Source organism: Syngnathus typhle, linkage group LG5 (assembly GCF_033458585.1).
Source record: "Syngnathus typhle isolate RoL2023-S1 ecotype Sweden linkage group LG5, RoL_Styp_1.0, whole genome shotgun sequence".
NCBI lineage: Eukaryota > Metazoa > Chordata > Actinopteri > Syngnathiformes > Syngnathidae > Syngnathus > Syngnathus typhle.
Window position 1 is genome coordinate 8,414,641 of NC_083742.1, and position 24,638 is coordinate 8,439,278.

Genomic DNA, 24,638 nt, shown 5'->3' on the forward strand with positions numbered 1-24,638 from the left:
TTATGAAATGTTTGAAGTCAATCTGCACGCTATGCTCAACACACCCTGTGGGTACTAAAGTGTCAGAACAAAACTGCATTATTAGGCACAGTGATTTGTCAGTGAATCCTGAAAGGTTGCGATTTTGTACATCGGACACCTACAGTACCTTCCTCTCGGCTGTGTCAATTAAAACTGAGTCGAGTCTTTCATTGCATTCTTGCATTGCATGTTCTTATTATTAATAGAGAAACTTGTGACTCACGGGATGAATTCATATCAACGTGAATACATCCTGGTTCATCCCGATAACTCCTTGCGCGTGGGTGCTGTATGCCACCCCCATTTAGAAATCCTGCATCCCGAGGGCACTTGCAGCAGCAGCCTCTGCGGGTCAGAGATTTTTCAGCTGTAATGTACATTTCTTTACACGGCAGTGAGGCTTTGCCCTACATCAGCCTTCCTCAGTAATCTGTGTGGAATCTTGAAGCTAGACTTTCTTCATGCACGCAAACGCACATACACACACATATATATATATATATATATATGTTGCTGTTGTATATATATATATATATATATATATATATATATATATATACACGTATATATCTCACTCCACCCACAGTTCACAGAGATCAACAACATCCCCTGGTAAAAATCTCCCAAGGCAAGGAAAGAACAATTTGGAGGGAAAAAAAGGAAAAACCCTTGAGAAAGGATGACTGATTCAGGAGGAGATAGCAGTCTTGCTGCTGGGTGGTTGCCTGCTTTGGCTCCTTCTCCTTGCCTAACGCACAGCCTTGTCTCTTTGTTTCTCCTAGGCTCAGGAGCTGCATGATCTGAGAAAAATATTTGGTAGAAGAATGAGGGGAGAAATGGTCAGAAGAGAAGAATTGCGTCCATGCCCATACGGACCCTTTTAGATATAATGAAGATAAGTTCAAACACAACATTGTACTTGGAACTGCCTTGAGAATGAAAAAATCAATATACGCTTTAAAAACCAATAAGGAACCAAAATAATTAATGTACATATATTTTCATAGATAACATTTTTTAAAAAATGAGCTCATTTCACACGTATTAAGGTCATCCATGGCAGTTTTACCCTCTTTTGATCAGTCATCTGAGCTTCAATGAGACTCGTGAACTGATACACACCTGTGCCACAGATAACATTTTATTGCTGGGTTTATGGAATGACAGAAAATATTTACCGTTTTGAAAATAAATTACAGTTAATACGATTATTCCACAACTGATTGATTATTGAATGAATCAAAAAACATTTTTGAGAATCATTGAACGATGAGACCTTGAGTAATTTAAAATTGTCCAAATCAGTCTCTCTCACTAGTAAATATTGTCTAATTTATTCAGTCCCTGATGAGGACTAATTAACTGGATCTTAATTTCTTTGTGGATTGTCAATTTAGGATAATGTTATGAAGGGATGGAAATTAAAAGTTGTGAAGTTTTATTTGAGCTTGAAACAAAATAACAGCTTAACCAATTATTAAACTATAAGTTAGTTGCACCCCAAATATAAACGATTGAATGTTTCCACCGAGACCCTGCAATGAGCTCACGATCCCAGGTTGGGAAACACGATTGACTTTGCACATCATCTGCTTTAGTCCTAAAAAAAAAAACCGCTGCATTAGCTGAATATGGTAATTGAACAGAGTGTGTGTGATTATTTACTTTTTTTTTTTGCCTATGCACAACCTTTACTGCACTCTCAGCTGTAACTGCGTTGAGAGCAAAGTTCGAGGATAGTCTACTCTGTTTGCTGATGCAATTGGAGAGTGTCATGGACATATTATGAGGCTGAGCGTGCGTTCCAAAGTTTAGAGTTAAAATTGAGTTCCACTGTAAAGGTTATATCACATTTGGTGTCCGTATGTGATCCCTCTGAAGAGTACCAGTGTGACTGTGCGGAGTCAGAAATGGTGTCTGACACATCCAAATTGTTGAGTTCAGTAGAACCAACCGAAGGATAAGAATTGAAAGAGGTTATGTCCTGGGTAAAATGAATCAGTAAGCATATTCTCTGGAGACTTCTTTGAGGAGTGCATGTCCTCTAAAATGGCCTTGTCATGATCGTGTCCGGTATTTTATAGCCTAACGTATTCTCTCCGTGTTACCTGATGCTCACCTCTGTCCCTCACAGATAGTTTGACCCTTTTAAATTTATGGCTTCTACTTGAATTGGTAGCTTTATTACTTCAGCCAGTTGTCTCATAAACCGCTGTTGACTGCCGAGTTCACTGCACTCGAGTCATCTGCATGGTTTGACTAAAATTGCACTTTGTGCCACCTTGATCTCATATCCAAGAGCTACATCTGAGGCACCACATTTAATCAAAGTCAAAGTCAAAGTCTGCTTTATTGTCAATTTCTTCACATGCCAAGACACACAAAAAAATCGAAATTACGTTCCCACTATCCCACGGTGACAAGATATAGTACACAATAAACATACAAGCAAACAACACAAAAAAATAAAAACAAGAATGCACAAACAATGAATAAATAAGAGTGATGAATAAATAATGAATAAACAAATACCATAATAAATAAGAGGAGCACAAATGGAGCAAGTGTGCATACATCAGACAGTCAGAATTTAGCGCAAAAGTACAGGACACTACGCAGAAGGGGGGAAGAGAGTTCAGGATCCTAACAGCCTGGAGTATGAAGCTGTTGGTGAGTCTGGTGGTGCGGGAGCGCAGGCTCCTGTACCTCTTCCCAGAGGGCAGAAGATCAAACAAAGAGTGGGGACTTTGCAGTGTTAAAACTGCAAGCAAGATCAAAATGTAGCCTCACCTCAGTAATTTACAGCCCTTCCAGCATCTCTGAACAAAATGTGCAGACGCCATTGAGCGTTCATTTTCCTTGAATAGTGCAAATAGCAGTGCAATCTGACTCCCTTGGAGAAAAAAAAAAGTTGTAGTCCGAAAGATGAGAACCCCAATTTGAATAAAATAGTGGCATGCATCAGAGTATCTACGCATATGATAGCTGCCAAAGAGCTTTGCAAAGCCTCAAATTCACTTGTTTTTATTTGCACCCTTAAAACAAAAAGTTTTATGTTTAAATTGGCTTACTCTAACCCCGATTTGCTTTGTAGCCAAGTGTAGAATGAAATCCAAGTCTGTTATTGTGCTGCTGTACAAAATATCGGCTGCCAACCTAAAGCTGAGGAGTCATTCTTCTCTGGGGCAAACAGCTTTCATTTTTTTGTCATCCTTGAAGAAGTTAATGAGAAGATAATGGGAGAGGTTTCATAAAACATAATAATAATAACAAATTTCATAATAACATTCACATTCGTTCTTTGTTGTTGTTCTTTTATTTGTGTGGAATGAAATCTTTATGAATTTTTTTTTTCCTTCCCACTTCCCCTCTCAGGCTTACTGATTTTTGTTACTCATGTGTTTGTTGTAATATGACACTGACTGTGTTGCCTTGCTATTTCCTGAAACAAAAATAAAAATGAAATAAATGAAATTATTTAGTAAGACACTGCAGGGACACAAAATGATGACCAAAGTTTGGCTGACAGAGTAACTGAAAAGTGTCTCTCTTGCATAAATACACAAATCTTTTTTCTGTCTCTGGGACGGTATGCCCACCTCTAGAAACAGACTAATACAAAATAACACGCAATACAAACACAATCAAAAAATAATTATTATTGTTTGATTGTGTTTGTGTTAATGTATACATGCAGGTTGCCTACAGTGCAATGATGTAAGATCCAGCAGGTGTCCAATAATGTATACATGCAGGTTGCCTACAGTGCAATGATGTAAGATCCAGCAGGTGCCCTATTGAGCAAACACAATGACACTGGCCAACAAAATATCAATATCAGTTTGTTCCAACTCGCTCTTAATGCCTCATCTACCTCCCATTTTTGTTTTGAGAATGTTAGAGGATATTAGAGTACCCGCAGAAAACTCAGGTCGGCACAGCAGAGAACATGCCAAATCCGTACCAAAGTCATGATTGAACTCTAAACCTCAACTGTCAAGTGCAAACCAGTTGGCCATCAAGCCACCCATCATTATTTTTAATACCATATTGTTATTACTATTAATATTATTAATAGTAGTAGTAGTAGTACATACTATTTAATAAATCATTCCACCACCATGCTTCACTCAAATATGAAAGAAAGCAAATTAGGAAAATCCTCATTTCTAATGGCATGATTCATTTTACCCAAGATACATTTCCTTCCTTCCCTCCCCGCTTTCACACTTCTTCTTCATCACAGGAAGAAGAAACATTAGGACCATGTTGAGCTAATCAGAATCTGGGAAAGGCTGTGCCGGACCACTGCAGCACAGATTCTCATATTTGTATAGAGTCTTGTCAAAAGTGGCCCATCTTGCTAGGATCATGCAGAAATGGACAAAAGCGCAGCAGCCACTGCTAGAACGGAGATGGGATGATGATGACTAATTATTCATTCAGGGGAGGGGTTGATCATGTTGTTTGTTTCTTCTCCACCGACACAAGAGCAAGATATTATGACTCACTTCCACTTTGGATGAGCTGATGTCAAGTGAGACACGGTTATTGCAGCAAGATGTTGTTTTTCCTTAGGTCTCGGCGCTGATGCGAATATGTGACTTACGCTGGGAAAAGGGCTATTCATATGTCCAATAATTTGTTAAGCACCTCCCGTATAATTATCAAGATGGCTCTCACATTTTCGGCTTGTCTTTCACACCATGAAACGGTCAAGTTGAAAGCAAAACAATGAATGCTGGACCATTTTTTCCAGCAAGAACCAACAAATTGATTCTCAGTGACGCCTTCCAGAAAACTGTTTAATTTTTTCTTTTCATAGAGAAAATGAATGTTGCAATATATGTGGCATAGATGTAAAGAATCTTGTCGTTCTCTATTTTCTGCATGTGGTCGAAAGATCAGAGTGCTCCCTCAAAGTAGAGTGACGACAGCTATCAAGATATTATTGGATATTAATTATTTTTCAGTTTATTTTCCACTTCACCTACAAATGAGAATGTTGTCTTTCTATGTACAGCACATTAGCCTACACAGCCCTCAGAGTAGCAGGAATCACATGATTCTTCTCCACATTCATTTTAAGAAGGCATGCGTCACAACAGAGAAATATAATCCCTCTCATATGAAGAATAATGAGATGAATGCCAATATGCTCAAATTGTAGGTAAATTGCAAAAACATCTCTGCAATTAGTAGACTCCTAAGCTATAAGCAATGGGCTCATTTCCTTTCTGGCGCATTGTATTGTGTGATGAAAAGAAAAATTGAGAGGCCATCTTTTATTTGCCTGTCGAAAGCTTTTCTTTTTTTTTTCTCATGACCACAGACAAAAGTAAACACAACTAAAGCGCTGTGCATGCTTCACGAAACTATCCTTCCCTGTGAGAGAAATGGGCTTCCAACAAAAATAAATCAAAAGGCTTCACTTTGCTGCGCATTACAGAGAAAATTAATGATCTGATGATTGCCATAATCGAAGCTACTGTCAATGCAGTCCAACAACGTGAGGGAATTTTTTGTCATGCACTGTATGACGTATTTATTCTCAACGGCTAGACTTATCCTTAACTACCATCCCTTCATTCAATATACCGTCATATCGTAGATTTGAAGAAAATTAATTTTGTCTTTGACCGAAGTATAAAAGAAAGTAATCTCATCATGAATGTTTGGAGCAATGTCAAGACATTTTCACTCATACCCAGCAGCTGCCTAATGTCATTGGGATTGATTCTCGAAGATCAGCTAGTGTTTGCAGCAAATGTCATGCCGCTCCATCAAACAGTTGTCGAGACAGTCCAGTCTAGAGAGACACAGGGGCGGTTGGCAAAGTCATGTCAATCATTCATTGGCAGATTAAAAGGGTACGAGATGTCCTGTGAACACTCTATAACAAAGAATTATGTCTAAGAGATGCCTACAATGCTAAAATTATTTTAGGTCAGTGATAACCTCAAAGTTATTGAGTTATTTCAAAAGAGTCCTTATTCATTAGCACAATTTCTTTCTTGAAGGAAATTAATCCGGATACTACACGAGGGAAACTTGTCCAAGGGTCCTTTTTGCATCAATGATGCTGTTTGTCAAGGTGGCATTTTGTCAAGAGCTGAACCGAAGGCCACTGATGCAAATGAATTATTAAGCTTCCATAGCGTTTCTTTACAGTAGGTCAACCACATCCATTTCAAATGTCATGACTATGGGATGAGAACAGGACCTACAACTTTTGTAATTAATTTCTTGCCAGTTAAATAAGCTTCCTTTCAGCCTTCTCTGTGTGAATTTAAAAAAGCTAATACTTTTTGAGGCTAAGCAAATGGATAGTTATGGTTCATCACTCTCAAAAATGAGTCCCTCATATTTCATTTCCTGAGTCTTTGTTCAAGCAATTTGTTATTAATTTTCTCTTGCCCCTTTGTTTGCCTTTTGGATGTTCCATATCTTATTTTATTAGACTGCACTTTTATTCTATTTAAATATGTGCTGCAAAATAAGCATCATTGATGTTGTTTTTCTGATTTTTGTCTACCTCCCCGTGTGAGGAGACGATACTGACTGAGTGCGTCATTGATTTGACCTAGCAGTAGTCAAACTCTCGCAGTATGTTGCCCAGGTCTCCATGTGGAGTTTTAGCAGGCGACATTACAAAAGTGAGATCAATGCAGGTCGCAGCTGATTGATGGAATACACTCATCAACTGCTGTTGAAAGTCAGCAAAGAAGGTCACCAGAAAAAATAAACTAAATGAAACATCAAGTGTCTGGCTGAAGAACAGCCTTCACATTAACCCCCCCCCCCCAGGTTGTCAAGCAAAGGCGGTACAAGCTTAATGGTGTTCTGTGGAAGATCCAAACACACACACACGCGCACACACACGTGTGCAACTTGTATTCTTTAGAATTGATAGCTTATAAAAAATATAAAAGTATAGCACCACCAAATAATTAGGGAAACAGAAAATTAAAACAACACATGAATGAAACAGCCTTCATGCAAACATTTTAAAAGCAATTCTTAGCTACCGTATTTTCCGGCCTATAAGGCGCACCGGACTATAAGGCGCACCTTCAATGAATGGCCCATTTTAAAACTTTATCCTTATATAAGGCGCACCGGACTATAAGGCGCACCATTAATTTTATCCATTTTATCTTTTTTATTTCAACTTCAGACAGAACAAATTACTTTATAATCATAAAATAATGATCCATAGTCTTTTTGAGTCATGATTCATCGTCTTCAGCGGGCCACTTATGATTGATTTCATGACACAATGCTTTGGGCCAGTTTAAATTTAGGAATTTGGTCCATATATAAGGCGCACTGGACTATAAGGCGCACTGTTGGTTTTTGAGAACATTTTAGGTTTTTAGGTGCGCCTTATAGGGCGGAAAATACGGTAGTTTTTCTGCTTTTTAAAAAAACATTTACTGTAAAATATTCGAAGATGAAGCCAAAGCTCTGTGGTGGGATGCAAGCACTGCTCACCTATGGCGAAGTTTGTGATCTCCAGGCTTTTGGGGTCCTGAACTCTCTCCCCCGTTGTTTACTTGTATGTTACTCGTGGACTCTGTCTCGTCACCGTGGGATGGAGGAAACGTAATTTCGATTTCTTTGTGTGTCTTTGCATGAAGGAATTGACAATAAAGCTGACTCTGACTCTAAATGACATAGCTGTGTCTTCATTTTGCAGATCATGGATTTAGCTTTTTTCAGGGTTGACCCTCTAGATTTTTTTTTAATTTAAAAGTTTAATGAATCCAAAATTAATAAAGCTTTCTTTTATGACACTTGCACAACAAGGCAGTGTCAGCCTTTAGCTCAGCGTAGCCTTTTTATGACTTACTGACTATGAGTTACTCGGTTTACAGTGAACATGTCATGACCCCAAAACATGATTATAATAACTTTTCTTTCAAAAACAAAAGACACACCAGATTAAAAGAAATACATTTTCAAATGAAGGCAGAATTACTTGTCAAGTCATGGACTTCAAGTTGCCCCTCAATAATGCCAAGTCAAAATCAAGGCAAGTTTTCAAAATGTTTTGCCAAGCAAGTCAGAATTCATCAAGTCAGCGACTCAAGTTGCCCGCCTCTAATAGATGTGTTTGTATCACAGACTAGTCATGTCAGTTACACAAGCCATCTTCCCACTAATGATGCATGCTAGTATACACGGAGGGAGACATTCGACACACCTTTTGTACGGCAGCGTGGGTCTTATTCTGCATAGTTAGTTCTGACTTTGTGTTTCTGGTGACTACTCACTGCAGAAAGTGTTGAGACGCGCCGTCTTCAACCCCCCATATTCTTTTCACCCCGATGACTCAGCGCAGGCTGCTGTTGACATTCACTCAGCAGCCCACTGGTTGTTTGTATTTATCCTCTTCTTTCTCTCCCTTTGGCATTTTTATTTTCCACCTTGTTATTGCTTCCATTGGTTTAGTCTTTTAAACTGCAGGGGGGGAGAGGGGGGGGGGGGGACGACTGCTCGATATAGTGTGGATTGTATTGAACTATGTTGTGCAAGGAATTTATAAACCTTTTCACACTGCACTGCTGTCAACCAACCCTTTCATTGTATCGTGTTTTTACTGTAGTGCAACAATGCCTATGCACGCCAAGCCACACCGCCTGGTACCACGCAAGGTCGATGTTTGCAGACAGCAAACACCCAAGTTGAATAATATTCATATTCAAATATTATAATATTAATTTGAATATTCATATTGCACTATATTCAAAGATCACATATCAAGGACAGAAAAACAGAGACAAGCTATAACATAATTACTACTTCCTCATTCTAATGATACGATACAAGATCCGTGTCAAACACTCTACCATTAGAAACACGATGTTGCTTTAACAATGTGTTTGTTATTGTGATTGTAGTTTGCAGTGTAGAATTGAACTGCATAGTACTGAGTACTGTCTCTAATCAGTCGACCTTTTCGCACACAATAGCTCAAGGAACTCCGCAAAATATTACACATGACAAACTTTAAATGAATAACTCTCAACACATGTCAATCTGAAACTGAATATAATCATCCTCATAAAGTCTCGTTGATATATTAGATTTAAGCAAGTTGTCATAAATCTATAGCAAGTTGTAGATAAATTCACTTGAAGGACCAATTAAAGAAGGGGAGAATGATGAGTGGGCAAAATAAGAGTAAAAAGACTAAAAAGAATAAAAATTCATTTTTATGTATGTTGTTTTGAACAACAGCATGCAAAACAGCATGCAAAGTGTAGTGATCCATCTTGAAATGGCTGTGCACGCAGACTCATGTATCACGTAGCTGGTATCCAAACTTTACAGCAAAGAGACTAATCGGTTGATCTCACAGTTCGTGAAGTGAAGAGGGGGCATTCATTTAGTTGCATGAAAGTGTGAAATTGGAAGCAAGTGTCAGCAAAAGCATTGGAGGTGGCTGTTGCAGGTGTCAACTCAGTTACGAACTCAAACTGGCAAGTGGCACAATGTGTGATAGTGACACAAACGGTGATCGTCCAAATGACAGGAGATTATTTTCGTGTCTACAACAGACCATGTACTCTTTGGATAGCGTAGAGTTTAGTGTTTCAGTATCATTGTTTTAGTTTGTAAACATAACGATCCAATGATGCTAATTACCCTGCAAATCTTCAGGTAAATTTTAAGAGTCTGATTGTTGCAATAGACAATAGTCGAGCTGATGATAATGAAAGCTAAAATGAATTGTGGCATCAAAACAGCTCTGCAATTTCCACCAGCCTATGTCTTTGTTTTTAAATGCAAATGCAAATTTCCATCACCTACACGACGTATTAAGATTCAAAACAAGGACTGTAATAAAATGTCAGCCTTAAATAGATGAAATAGATCGATTTTGACTTGTTACGTTGATATTTGTAAAACTATGCATTTATTAAATATATTATTATTATCATCCATCCACCCATTATTATTATTATTATTACTATTATTATTATTATTATTATTATTATTATTATTATTATTATTATTATTATTATTATTATTATTATTATTATTATTATTATTATTATTATTATTATTATGCTAACATCATCATTATATTTTTTGTGGTTGTTTTTTTTGCTGTAGTGTAAAACCATATTCTAGCCTTCTCATTTCTGCCGGCTCCACCCATATTCCAAAAGCGTGCTTGTTGGATTAAATAACTTCATATGGTAGCTATGAGGCAAAAACCTGGAAACCTGGCAAAGAAACTTTGAGCCGATTTGCCAATGAAAGAAAATTCTCCCAATTTTTCACAACCCAGTTGGCAAGTATGCATTACAACGACTGTATGTAGTTGTTGTGAGTGGCGCTTTCACACAAACGCCAAGCCGCGAGCACAAGTTGGCAGCCGCTCTGTCATGCAGCTGTCACCAGCAGAGCATAGAAACACCTAACTGAATCAAACCGTACAATAAGGCTGCTCGAAAATGGGTAAAAATCAAAATCACGATTATTCAATATTGAAATCACGATTACGTTTTTGAAATTGAAAAAACATTCATTGAACATGTTTAACAAAACACTCTCCTGTTTCATTTTCTACGCAAACTAGTTCAAAGTTCAGTTCACAAATTTTGTTCCGTTCATAGTTCCTAATTAGAATTGGGTAGCACGTCCGCCTCACAGTTAGGAGGGTGCGGGTTCGATTCCACCTCCGGCCCTCCCTGTGGGGAGTTTGCATGTTCTCCCCGGGCCCGCGTGGGTTTTCTCCGGGCACTCCGGTTTCCTCCCACATCCCAAAAACATGCTTGGTAGGCCGATTGAACACTCCAAATTGTCCCTAGGTGTGAGTGCGAGTGCAAATGGTTGTTTGTCTCTGTGTGCCCTGCGATTGGCTGGCAACCGGTTCAGGGTGTCCCCCGCCTACTGCCCGATGACGGCTGGGATAGGCTCCAGCACGCCCGCGACCCCAGTGGGGACTAAGCGGTACAGAAGATGGATGGATGGATGGATGAACTAAGTTCATGGTTCCAAACATGATTGATGAAGTTCATAGTTCTTTTTTTCACGGCCCTCCCCTGCCTGTTGTGGGAGGTTTCCCATGGCAGGCAGGGGTGGGGCTACCTGAATGGTTGGTTGCACCTGAGGTGTTACATTGTTTGGGCTGTGCTCATTCCTTTCCTCTGCTCTCTCCCACAACAGGTAACACCTTTGGCTTTGTCTTCAGTTCATTTTGTGTTCCAGTTGCCTTTCATGTAGACATGGTAACCCTCACAGCCACCCAGTCATTGACATTCATGCACTGCATACACCACTGATTCTTACTGACACATGCATACCTGGTATTCCTTTTGGTATTGAACTATTATTATAAGTATTGTTTGCGAAATAAACCATTTTGATTAGCCTGAACCCTTTGAGTTTTTTGATAAATGCAAAGTTATAGAGCGCGTTATCCCGAGTAACACGCCTGATTAGTACAGTCTCCCAAGTGGAAAAACTGCTCTGATTTGTCAGGGAATGCCCTCATGCCAAGGTCATGCCTCCCAGGGTGTATATATTTCATTAAGGTGGATCAGTAACCTGAACACTTAATTCAATGGGAGAATCTGGGTCTTATTTACTTATGTCAGACAGAGCAATTAAATGCTATTCCTCTTGATTGGAAAAGGTGCTTTCGCTTTGATTTTCTAATATTGACTCAAAGTTTGAAAAGGCTGCATTTGCTTGTGCCGGTTTACCTAATGGAAAGCAGGCATACAAAGGCAGAAAAATACGAGGTTTTCTCCCCTTCCATGGATTCTCGTGCAGTTTGCCTTTACACTAACAACAGCTTTGAGGGAGAGTGTATGCACTTGTGCGTTTTGTATGATATAAAAGTGGGTCTGGCAGTTCAGATGAAGCCCCTTGTAGAGAGTTGTGTGGGTAGAACGTCATACCACTGCAGAGACGACCTTTTCAATAAAGCCACTTCCCTGTGAGGAGTCCAAGTGAGCCCATATTTATAATTTCCTGCTAAATGACTTCAAAGTGCAGGCACATTCTGTTTTCTGAAGGGAATTTGGTCGCGTCACTTGATGGCTCAATTTGAATAAATTATTTTCCTCACGTTTTTATAAGCTTCACAGTTGTCAATAATCTGGAACCGAACACTGAACTCAAACATCTGTGTCTGGCCCGAACAAAAAAAAAAAAAAAACACCTAATGATTATTTCAGACATTTGGGTTCAAGGTTGCTTCAATTACTGCATGTAGCTAAGGATCCAAATCACTGCAGAAGACGCTTGTTATTACACCTTTACCACAGCTGCTGCCTGCCACCTGGGGCTTTGGATTCAAAATTGCCATATCTTGCACATTCACTGCTACAAAGTGAATACTTAATTCTTGTCTAATCGTGTGCCTGTATGCAATGTATGATAAGTGCCTATCCAATTAGTTTGTGCAGGGTGGCAGAGGCTTCTGATTGAGTGAATTTCTACCACCAAAGCTCAGCTGGTGCTCAGCTCAGCTCACCTCAATGTTATACCAAGATTTTTAGATAACACAACATACAGGAAGCAGACACCAGCTCAGTCTCAAAGTTTTCATTACTTGTTTGAATATTTTCCAGTTCTGGTTCCACCAACCACAGTCAAAGCAAAACCTTGTCTGCTGCAAAAGGCCCAATCCTGGGAAATGAAGGTCGACTTGGGGAGAAGGCTGAAGTTCTCACAGTTTGTCCAGACATCCCGGACGCCGAATGTGCTGCTGTGGTCGGAAGTAGCTAAGAAGGTAATGGGAAGAGGGGCATGATGAGGCATTTGAACGGAAAAGGACATAGTATTAAGACCTGTACGAGTGCAGGGTGAAGGGATGGCAGGCATGAATGAAGGAGAAGCATCCTTGGATGTATGTGTAATCTTGGGGTCTTGTTCACAAGTGAGAAGAGGATGGAATGGGAGATCGACAAGAAGATCGGTGCAGTCCATTGTGATAAAGAATTCTTGATCCTCTGGTCAATGTATGTTCCGATCCTCACCTATGGTCATGAGCCGTGGGCTATGACCAAAAGAATAAGATCCCAGATACAAGCAGCCAAAAGGCTTTTCCTTAGCAGTGTGTGGCCTCTTCCTTTGAGATAAGGTGAAAAGCTTGGCCATCCGGGAGGGGCTCAGTCAAGCCTCTGCTCTTCCACATTGAGAGGAGCCAGTTGAGGTGGCTCGTGAATCCCACCAAGAAACCTCCCTGGTGAGGTGTTCCAGGAATCTCTCACTGGGGGGAGGCCCCGAGGATGACCCAGGACACACGAGAGAGACGATGTCTCCCGGCTGGCTTGGAAATGACTAGGGATCCCCCAGAAGGAGCTCGACAAAATGGCTTGGGAGAGGAAAGTCTAGGCCAGTGGTGTCAAACTCAAGGCCAGGGCTAGATACGGCCGACCACATCGTTTTATGTGGTTTTATTGGGCATCTACTTCGTATGTCAATACTAAAATTGCAAATTGTTTTCACTGTTGTTGTGATTTGGTCATAGTCATACTGGCCCTCCAAAGGACACTGACTACGGTGCGACCCGTGACAAATATTAGTTTGAGACACCTGGTGTAGGCTTCCCTGATTTACCTGCTGCCCCCGTGACCCAACCTCAGAAAAGTGAAAGAGAACTGAGAGACAGACAGATGCATGCACACGGTCGGACCAATGAAATAATGTGTGGCAATATTATACTGTATATACTTATGCCAATATTACGCTCCTTCAACTGTGCCTTTAAAGTAATTTCAAAGGGCACCTTTCTGGCTTTAAGAAATAACACTGAAAGAAATAAAGGAGGAAAATGTGGCAGTCAGCAACAGTTACTTGTTCAGAGGGAAATATTCTGGAATCACTCAACTATGAGCATTTCTGCTAAATGGTTGTGATTTTATGTTGCACAGTTAGGCAGAACTGTTCCACACCAAAGTGTCAAACCAGGCATGAAACCACAGTGGGACTATTTGAGTCCTCTGGTCTACAATCTGGCAAAACACGGATGCTATGATACTATTCTGCAGGTGGTACTTTAAGGCAAATCAAACTCTCTCCTTCCTCAGGCCTTTTGTTTTTTGCTATCACCCTGTCTTCAGCAGCCTTCTATTTTGGTAACTAGAATGTCACCAATGAACTTGTACTTCTCATCAGGGACGTACGCAGGGCATAAATCCTCTCTTTATGACTTACTGACTTTCTGTCTTGCCACACGCCTCCAGTTTGTCCTTCTTTAGCACAGTGAGGAAGTTAAAGAGGAGGCTGCTGTATACAAATCTAAATCCAGAATGCCTCTGAGGCATATTTTCCATGCAGGTTTGTTTGTACATGGCAGGGAGTATTTTGAATCACTACAATGCATGACACTATATTTTAAAGCTAATGTAGCTAGAGGAATTACTGTACTGTTCACTCATGCACATTTACTGGGGAATGCGTTTTCAGCTACTCATGGAATGTGTTCAAGCTTCAGCTTTGGGGAATCACCAGATGTTCGTTTTAATCTTGTCTGCTTCAGTTGATTTAAGAGTTGGAAGCTACACTATGTACTGTGTGTTTCAACTTTAATAATTTACTATATTTTACACATGACGATACCGCAGCTAAATGTGTTTCATGTGCTTGTCCCTCGTGTTGATTTCATGTTTTCCACGCACCAGTCCGACAGATCAACGAAACTGTTGCACGGAATACATTTGTAAGAATTTTTTGTTTCAGGTATGGCTTTAAGTTTGTTTATGTTTTGAATATCCAACTAACAAAAATTCTAATATAATATTAACCTTAAATTAATATTGTTGGATGAAAATAACAATTGACAGATATATTGAAGTGTGATTAAGAGTTACAGAAGTCATTCGATTGCAGTGATTAGCTCAAAGGGTTGTGGAAAACATTGGTTTGGATGCCAGGATTTTTGTCTACGCTGATGTGCCATTATTGTTAGGTTTTGTTTTCAATATTATGTTGGACCCGTCAAATAAAGCTTTCTCTTTTGCGCAGGTTAATTGTCAGTAAACCCTTTTTTATTTTTCTAATGCTTATTGCTCATTTTAGTTCAGGGGCCATGATTGCCAAACTCAGATTGCATAAGACGAACATAGCTAGTTACCCTTGCTTCTTCCCGACAACAAACAACTTTATCCCGTTGGTCTTATCTTGCCAATCAAACTTTTGCATGTTCCCTGGCTCAAATGGTGACTGTGCAAGCAGATTCACCACAGTCAATTCAATTTGACAATTCATCCACTGGTTATGCTGCTAATTTTAGAGAAGCGCTCATGTCAACAACCAGCCTCTCATCCTATTTAAATTGGAATTCTGATAATGAATAGTTATGATAAATAATAAATGCAATGTCACATCACAAATAAATGGCATTCAGTTGTGTACATTGCTCGTTCCAGTCTTCAATTAATCTACGATGCATGTTTTTGAATGTGGTAGGAAGCCAAGCTGGACTTCTGAATGGGAGGCAAAATGTTCTATTCATTATTTTCATTCATATTTACAAAATAACAAAACGGTGCTAATCTCATCAGAGGATTTGGTGAAAAGATAATAGGTTCATATGCATGTCTTCGGTCTGAAAATTGCAAATTGTCTCAATTGCAGCCAGAAGATACTTAAAACGGGAAACGAATAATTCAAACTCTTGGTTTAAATCGTTTTGGAATGAAGTGTAAATAATCTTCTGGAAATGGGTCTGTATTTACAACCCATCACCTCAAGAAAAGTTTAAAATGTTGTCAGCAAATGGCAGGAGCAAACTACATCTGACAATCAAGGACTTGATAATGGCTTTGTTGACAATTGTTGCCTTGGCATATGTCGGCTGCAGAACTGCTCCGGGGTAAGTGAGGCTATAGCTGCCTGTTTGACATTTGTCACCCGCTGACAGTCGCCCACTCCCTCCCAACATATTTCTTTTTTTCCCCTACCAATCCATACGAGAACTCGCATATGATAAAAAGTAACATTATTAATAAGTAGTATTCTAATTTTAGTTATTTCTAAGTGGCAATGTATTATTGGATATCCAACAAGTTTTCACCTGAGCGAGTCAGATTGCATACCTTTTATATGGCTGTTTCTCATTCGCTTATCCTGAGCTAAAATATGATTTGATAGCATTTTATCACCACATGCGTCTTTTCCAGCTGACTCAGTGCTGTAATTTATCCTAAAACCAAACTGCAACTTTTCAGAAGTATTTTAATTGAGTAAAAACTGAGTTATAATAACCACTTTAGATACAGGTCAGTACGTAGTTATCAAGGTTGTTCAGATCTAAATTGCTCTTCTTCAGAAGCCTTAAGGCTGCCACTTTGAAGGCCGCAGGGAAGTTGCCTTTCTAAATAGAGCAATTTATCATGTTTGCGGTTCAGATAATGGATGAACAGATGAAGGCTCTCCTTGAAGCAATCCATAAAATGGTTTTAAAATGTGATGTTGCGATAGGATCCACAAGATATGTGGTGGGCCTCACAGTGGAGAGAACTTTGTTAAGCATCTCCGCATTAACCAGAGCAAAATGGTCTTATCAGGCAAAGACAGTAAGATGTGTTTAAAAAAAAAAACAGCAGTTACCCACTGGCCCACATGAGTTGCCCGTGGGCCTGTTCTGGTAGTCATTAAATGTCTATTCAAATGGTAGCCTTTTTTCATTACCAAGTACTCAAGAAGTATTTCTCAGTATCCAAAACAATGTCTTAAAATCTAAAATTTCATGCACTGCAACAAAAGATCCCATTAGTTGAAATAACTAGACTTTGCTATGGTTGTTCCTCAAGGGTCAGATTACCACTGCATTACGGATTATATAGATAAAACACACACACACAAAATTCTCATACGCCCTTTGCAATCTTGCCTGTTACCCACTCAGATTTGTAACTGTTACGTGCAGCCATGGATGCAGCACAACCCCAAGCACGAGCGGCGTATTTAAAGGCGGAAAATTTGAAGCAGCACCATCTTCATTCAAATGTACACTGAGGATTAATTTTAGTTTGGCAGTGAAAAGTGTTAAATGATTAAGGAGACACGCGCTGTACTAAGATCTCCTGTGTTGTCACAGTGATTTAAGACAAAAAAAATCTTCTGCCTTTGTTTGGCTAGTGGGCTCTTCTACAAATTCTAAATGACAGATAGTAATGTCTACCTCGTTGTGACCCGCTAATCCATCACAAGGAAGCATACCGCACAAAATGAAATCTAATATCGAAGTTGCACAAAAACTTGGCAACCTGCAGGCTTTGCTTGCGGTTGTACTTTAAAGATGGTCACATCAAGTTGCCACGGCGACTAAATCCTTCTGCACTGCTTGGCCTCTACGTCAGTGATTGCAACTGTATTTCAAAGATTTGGCTGGACATAGGTCAAGGTTTCCAATGTCTTCATTTCTCGGTCCTCCCAGCATTGCGTCTACCAAAGAGCCCATAGCATACTTGCACATATTTATAGGTCTATCATGACAGAGGAAAGTGATTTTTTTTCATTGAACTTTGTTTCTGTTCAGTTTCCAATTTAATGTAATAATTGTATCTTCGTAATTATGACTTTCAAGGTCAAGAAATCATTTTCACTGAAATGTCTTCTTAGAAACCTTTGCCTTCTGTGTGTGTGTGCGTACGTGCCCCCCGTATATTCTTTGCTGCTCGCGACGATGTTTTCTGGGTAGAAAAGGAGGCAAAATTGCTCTTTTGATCGTAATGGTTGCAGACCTCTGGCCTAACTCAAGGTCACTCTTACAGTCATCGCCAGCAAGCAAACTTGCTCCTTCAACAACTAGTAGCCATTTTGCCATTTTTGTCCATAGTGGGACTCAAACCGTGACCCGCCAAAGCCCCAAAAAACAGATGTAGTTTCAGGGAGGCGTGCAAATTTCCAATGGATTATCATTAGGATGATGGCATGCGCACAATCCCTGTCATTTGGCTGTATTTGGTGTCATTTGTTTAACATTTGCCATCTCCTAGCAGGGAAAAAACTCGGGCGATTTGTGATATTCTTTAGTATTGCAACCGCAAGTGTGAAAACTGAGGGTGTCAAGCAGAGGTGTTATTTTTTGCTGTGACTGTGACTCATTCTCTTTAGCATTTTAACACTATGTGCCCTGTCTGTGGAAGCAAGACCAGTCAGCTGTTAGTGAAAGATCACAATTTGTAGCACCTACAATAGTAGTAAATTTGTAGTTTTATTATACTGTATTTTTTTGCTAAGAATACCTGAGGAAATTAAAAGGCTGCAATCAGCATCCCCCAAAATGTTAAACCTTATCAAATATTGCTGATAGGGCTAAGTACCGTAAATTCCGGACTATAAACTGGAACTTTTTTTTCTAAGTTTTGAACCCTGCGGCTTATAGTCCGGTGCGGCTTATCTATGGATTTTTTTCCGTGTTTTTTGTCATGACTAAAACACTTATACACTCGTAAAAAGGCTGTGGACATCTGTTGCGCGGCACCGCTTTGCTGGGCGGAGGGATATCTGACCCGATCACTTGGGAGAAGAGTGGTGGGTTGATCGCATGTTCATCCGCCAGGCAAATAGTGCCGCATAATTCATACAAGGAGACAGAACAAGATCAAGATGAACACTACTATAGAAAGGAAGCTCTTATACACAAACCCTGTAAGTGGTTCCATCTCAGTTGTGTGTTGCTTGTGGTCGCTGCACATTCAGTTTATTATGGTCGTCGTGGAGATTTATGCATGTTTGTATATTTGCAGTGCCCCTTCATCTCTGTCAATAAACGTTATGTTAATAAAAGGTAAGCGTCCCCAAAGAACCATCTCTTTCCTGACAATCCTCTTTGTGTATATTCCCTTACAAATGGTAATGAAATATTAAAACACCTTACGCAATGATGCGGCTAATTTACATGCATTCTTTCTAACGGCCGTCAGGGGGGGCTCGAGCAGAAAAGGTAAGAGTGAGAGAGGTGGAATATGTGTCGAGGAAGACAGTAGTGGCGTATTGTGCATGAGTACTTATCATAAACTAGGCGTCTTATAGTCCGGTGCAGCTTATATATGGGAAAAACAAAAATTTCCCCTAATTTTAGCTGGTGTGGTTTATAGTACAGTGCGGTTCATAGTCAGGAAATCAAGGTAGTAATTTGAATAACAACACATTTATAACTTGGCATTGAAGATATGCTTCAAAAATGGCATTAAGATTCCTCAAACTACCAAATTACGCCAAAATTCAGACCGTGTTGAAAGATTAACTGTGTTTGTATGGCTTTGTAAACATTCCAACTGTAGGACTAGCCTCACCAAGGGAGGAAAAGAATATAAAGCAGAATTGACATTGATAAAAAGAGTGATTTAAACTCTTTGCCAATGGAGCATCCAAGCTGCGGATGATACCACAATAAGAAGGGAATTGACTTCCGTTTTTCACAGGATAGGAAGAAAAAGCACCAAGTAAACATCAGGTGCCGAAAGCCTCGCCAGTCGATCACTACAGTACACGCTGTTAAAAGTGAGTTTTGGTTAAACATTTGTTTGACCGGGTGGCCAATCCAGGGTACCCGGGATAGAAATGATGGATGGATGGACAAACAGATACAAGTGGCAGGTTATGGCAGTTCTGTCAGACTTATCTTGATTCAATGAGCCATCTCACGGAAATACTGTGAGAATAATGTTCATAAAACTGTATGATGGACACACCTCTATGAAGCTTTTTGCTGTTATTCATATGAGACAAAGTTTCAATCAGTATGTAGTTCACAGTTGTGTACCCAATTCCAAACAGTCTGTTGAAGGGCGACTATATGAACTTGTTTCTCTGAACTGTGCTCAAAGTAAATGAAAAGGTGGCAATCCAGAAATAGACACTTCACACTACACATTTTAAAGGATCGAAGGTGTCAAATATGAGTAACGTCAGCGACAATGTGTTATATATTTCTATGCCACTCCATAACAGAAGTGATTCTGGCACTGAGGTTTACCTCACTTAAATTTATCTGGATGAAAATTCAGCTGATGAAACACCAGATGTGAAGTCATTACAATTTTTTTTTTGTGCGTTTTATCGACAGCACAGCAAGTACAACTAAGAACCTGAATTGTGTCCACCATCAACTCTGATAAAGCTATCTCAGTCCATTCTATTTTGATAGAAGCAAATCCAAACACTTTTTATTGTGTCATGAGGGTCTCTTTCTGATCTGCTGTCAGTGATTTTTATTGTCGCCCTTCACTGAAGGGTCTCTGAGGAACGTTGACATAAACACACTTGGTGCACATTTTGCTCACTAAAAGAAGAAAGGCTTTGTTTGCTGCTCACAATACAAAGGCATAACAGAATTGAAAATATTGATTGGTTTGAGAAAATGCTGGATTTCGATTAAAACATCGTTTTATCTGAATGTTGTTTTTTCGGGTCTGTGACCTTTGATTTACTGACATTTGATGTTAAGAGAACTCTACAAAATGTCTTCTAATCCATTCATTTTTTAATGCATTGGTGTGCATAATGCTATAACACAATTATCTTAAATTCTTGCAGAGCATGATTTAATACCTAGCATTGTTCCCTTGTCCTCGTGTATTAGATTAACAATAAAAAACTTTGTGTCAAACTCAGCAGAGGTCATAAGAACAGGAGGTGTGACAAGTGTAAATATCACTCTGAAGAGCAGAGTATAAATGGGTCATCTGATGTATTAGACAGTAATGTGCTAAAGTAAACTTATTGCAGGTGGATATTGAATAGTTGACTATTTTTCTCAGACCTTGTTTATTTAATCGGAACCAGGTCTGTTCAGACACCTGGTGTAGTAGGATTATAATCACGGCAAAATTTCATTATACTCTAACAGCTGAATTACCAGATTTTATTTGTGGTATAAGATGGTGTCGTGTTTTCGACAGGCTGGTCTCCATGGTAACAAAGCAGAAAAGTGCTTGTGTTGTACAGCGTCATCCATTACCAACTCCACTGGCGTTAGTAATAAGCCAAGAGACCTTGGCAAAGATAACTTGTCTAATGAGGGCCCAAACCGGCATTAAAATGGTGTTCAATGATTCATTAACAAGTACTTTTCATTAATGCACTGCTCTTGCTAATTAAACTTTTGCACTTTTTTCATGTTAGCAAATACAACATCACCGTTATTCTAGTTTGTTTGAACTAGAGCTGGAATTGATTTAAAAATATTAATCTAATTAATTGCAGATCTTGTCATAAATTAATCTTGATTAATAGCCCCTTCCATTAGCCGTCACCTTATCGTGGGTCTCTGACTCCCAATGATAGGCAGGAGCACAGTTATATGTGGGTTTATGCTCCTGGCAGGATGAGCCATGGCAAACAAGCCCTGAGTGAGGAACTAGAGTCTAGTGAGCCATCATTTGTCTAGTTACTAGACAAATGATGGCTCACGTAGACCCCTTGGAATAAAATTGTTGGACCAGCATTTCCCTTTACCGGCCGGACATTGTCCACCGTAGAACCCTGCTGGAGGTGGGGCTTGTTGACCAGCACCTGATCAATGCACTCCCCCATTTTAATCAAGTTGGGTTTCTCATCTGTTGTATTATGACGGACTGACGATGGACAGGCGGAAGGACCGGTGACGGAAGCGCTTTTAAAATGAAGATGACGGACAGAAGATTATATTATGAAGGACGGACGGACGAATGAGGGCCAAAGGGTTTGGTATACTGGAGAAGGGAACCATGATTGTACAAGAGCCACGTATATCTCGCCTGTTATCATATCTCCCTCCCGATGCGGTAGAACATTCCTTGAGAAAGAACATGTCATCTGAGGACATATTTATACAAGAATGATCGGGTAACATTTTTCCTCTGTGAAAAGTTCTGTCTACAGATGACCTGAAGACATTTGCATTACATGCCCATGCCAGCTTAAACTCCTTGTCTCCCTCCTCTTATCCAAAGGCATATTTTAGTACTGTACTCTGTGTAGATTTAAGTTAGAATTTGAGGTCTGTGACTAATGCGTCTCCATAAATGTATACTCCGCTGACATCAGCAATAACACGCAACTGCCCCATGTTGTTAGCGGGACTTTTAATGAGGCTGGCTAAAAGCACGCTAATCAGACTTGCATGTGTGTTATAGCCAAGTCATAGCAGCTCTTTGTGCTGGATTGTTGGCCCAGCTGGGTCTTTTTTCTTCTGCCAAATCCTTAGCTAACAGAATTCAATGGCTTCCTTGAGGCCTCAGATCAGACTGTTGCCCTTTTCTTTAATTCCCTGTTGCTTCTGAGCATCTATATCTTCACAAGATGCATCCAAACATGCCAACATCTACGAAAAATGAATCGTCAACTAATTCATCTAAAAAAGTGTACCTCCTAATAGTCATATAAAAGATTGTTGGTAAAACCTGTGTGTGTGGGGGTGGGGAGCTGTTTGTAAAAAAAACACCACTGGTAAATAAAAGGCATGTATTGATTTTATGAAGGGTTGGGTATATAGTGTGGAAGACTAGTGTCATCTCTCAGGCTGTGTGATGCACTCAGCTGAAGAGCCGGTTGGTTATTTTTGGTCATGGCTGCAAGTTTGAATCAACCCAAGTCATTTTGCAAAAACACTTCAGACAGTCACATTGTTTCAAGTATACAGCAGTTTTATGAGCACTGAAGCCTCACGCTCAATCGTATAATTGCCCTTGGGTGTTTCAGTGTTTTTAATAATCAATTCTTGTAAACACCTGTAACGATACCCAATGATGTTGAAGTGAAGAAGAGCACCATCATGCGTCATCGAGCACTGAACTCTGGGGAAAAAGAAAAAAAAAAGAGAACAGTGTCTAACTGCATCGTCTCCCGAAGGTCATTTAGACTTTTCAGAGTTGAATTCAACCTCTGCAAAGCACCATTATCCACACAAGGGGTCAAAACTGCAAAACAAATATTACAGAATGAGAATTTGTCATCATCAGTGCCCAAGCAAGATGCTTTCAGGAAGTCAATAAGGGTAGAACAAATATAGGATGTTTTTTCTCCTGCTGGAAATATAAATAAGAAGTCCCACATAAATTGCATTGTCATTTTCCTTAGCTATCAATGGGAGATTTGCAGTTGTTTTAGTTCACTGTAGTTTTCTTTTCCATGGTGGAAGTACAATGTAAATACAGACATTTTTGGAATGTTACTCCAATTTAGGAATTTTATAATGATTGTTGAATTTTTTTAACCTCTATTACAGAAGGTGCTGCTGATAAAATCTTAAATGCAAATTTATCCATCCATTTTCTATGCCATTTATCTTCATTAGGGTTGCTGGTGATCTGGAGCCAAACCTAGGTGACTTTGGATGAGAAGCAGGGTACAACCAAGTTTAGTCTCCAACCAACTGCAGGGCAATATGTAACTGCAAATGTGTTGTCAACATAAATAATCATTCCGTACACACCGTGATTGTATAGGTGCAATCCAGAGTAAGAAAATGACAGAATCAATGAAAATACTTTTGGTTAGACTGGTAAGGCCGGCTTTATCTCCCACAAGTGCCAAAGACAAACGATCCTGACTGCTCTTTAACACTTGACAGTATACTAGAGGTCAACAACCAAGTATCGTGTGATGGGAGTCACAGGAGCAAATAGAGGTGACATTTATGAGCGGCCAGACAACATGCTGGGACAGGAAATCTTTGGACAAGCTCAGCACCAGAGATCAGGAATAATGTGCAGTGACAAGAGGCAGGTCCAAACTGACTGGTGCTATAACAGCTTTAGACGGCACAGAGCACCTGAGTGAACTGGAGTTTACACTTACAGACTGACTGCTGTCAGTCCACATAATACGGCGCAGGCTACCTTGTACATATTAATATGGGCAAGATGAGCTACTTCCTTCCCACCTTGACAAGCCAGAGTTGGCACACAAAATGTCTTTCCTATTGAAATTATATTCCACTGGGAGTCCACACCCACCCTGCATAAGTACTGCATAGCAAGCTGTTTGAGCATTTATTCAATGTCCTTCATATCAATCCCGAGGGTCATACAATCTGTCCTCATTGGTAAGGACAGGTTGGGATGAACAAGCTACCTTTGCTCTATTACAATTACGTATAATCAACTTTTTTGTCTGATTGTTTTTTTTTCTTCAGGAACAGTGGTTTCTTACAAATGAAATTAGCGGTACAAGTTGAGGCCAGAGAGGGGTGATTTTTTTTTTTCCACCCCCATAGTTCATCTACTGTTCTTTCATGCCACTAGTTTTAATAAAAACAACAGAAAGGGATTTTATTATAATTGTTTGTTTAATTGCACCCCCGATTGATTTCCTTTACATTGCATATGATTTTGTACGTTAAGGAAAAAAATTGACACGCTCACCTTATCCTTTGTCCTTCGTTCAATTGAAATCTTATTAGGAAGCCAGATTTTCTATTATAACACATTGCTCCCCACCCTCAGGAACCATCCCTGCACGATTTGTGCCAAATCACATTCTCAGTCTGGACACACAATGCCAGTTCAGATTACAGAAGCATTGGATGGTACTGGTTGAATGAAAAGTCTGAATGCGCAGATGTGAATCTGCTCTAATAAGCCATGTAAAACGATGCTGAGTGTCCTGGTAGGATATGATAAAATGGTTTGCATAATGCGCACATTATGCTCTTTACA

General features: G+C 39.6%; 1 long non-coding RNA gene across 1 annotated transcript in view; it reads left to right on the forward strand.

The window, feature by feature from the left end:
• The first annotated feature begins 11,175 nt into the window (after positions 1 to 11,175).
• The window catches only part of LOC133154340 (uncharacterized), a 30,826-nt gene continuing 17,363 nt past the window's right edge, over positions 11,176 to 24,638 (forward strand). Inside the window, exons 1-2 of the long non-coding RNA XR_009714457.1 lie at positions 11,176 to 11,202; positions 12,615 to 12,775. This is a non-coding gene — a long non-coding RNA (uncharacterized LOC133154340). The remainder of the gene's footprint in view (positions 11,203 to 12,614; positions 12,776 to 24,638) is intronic.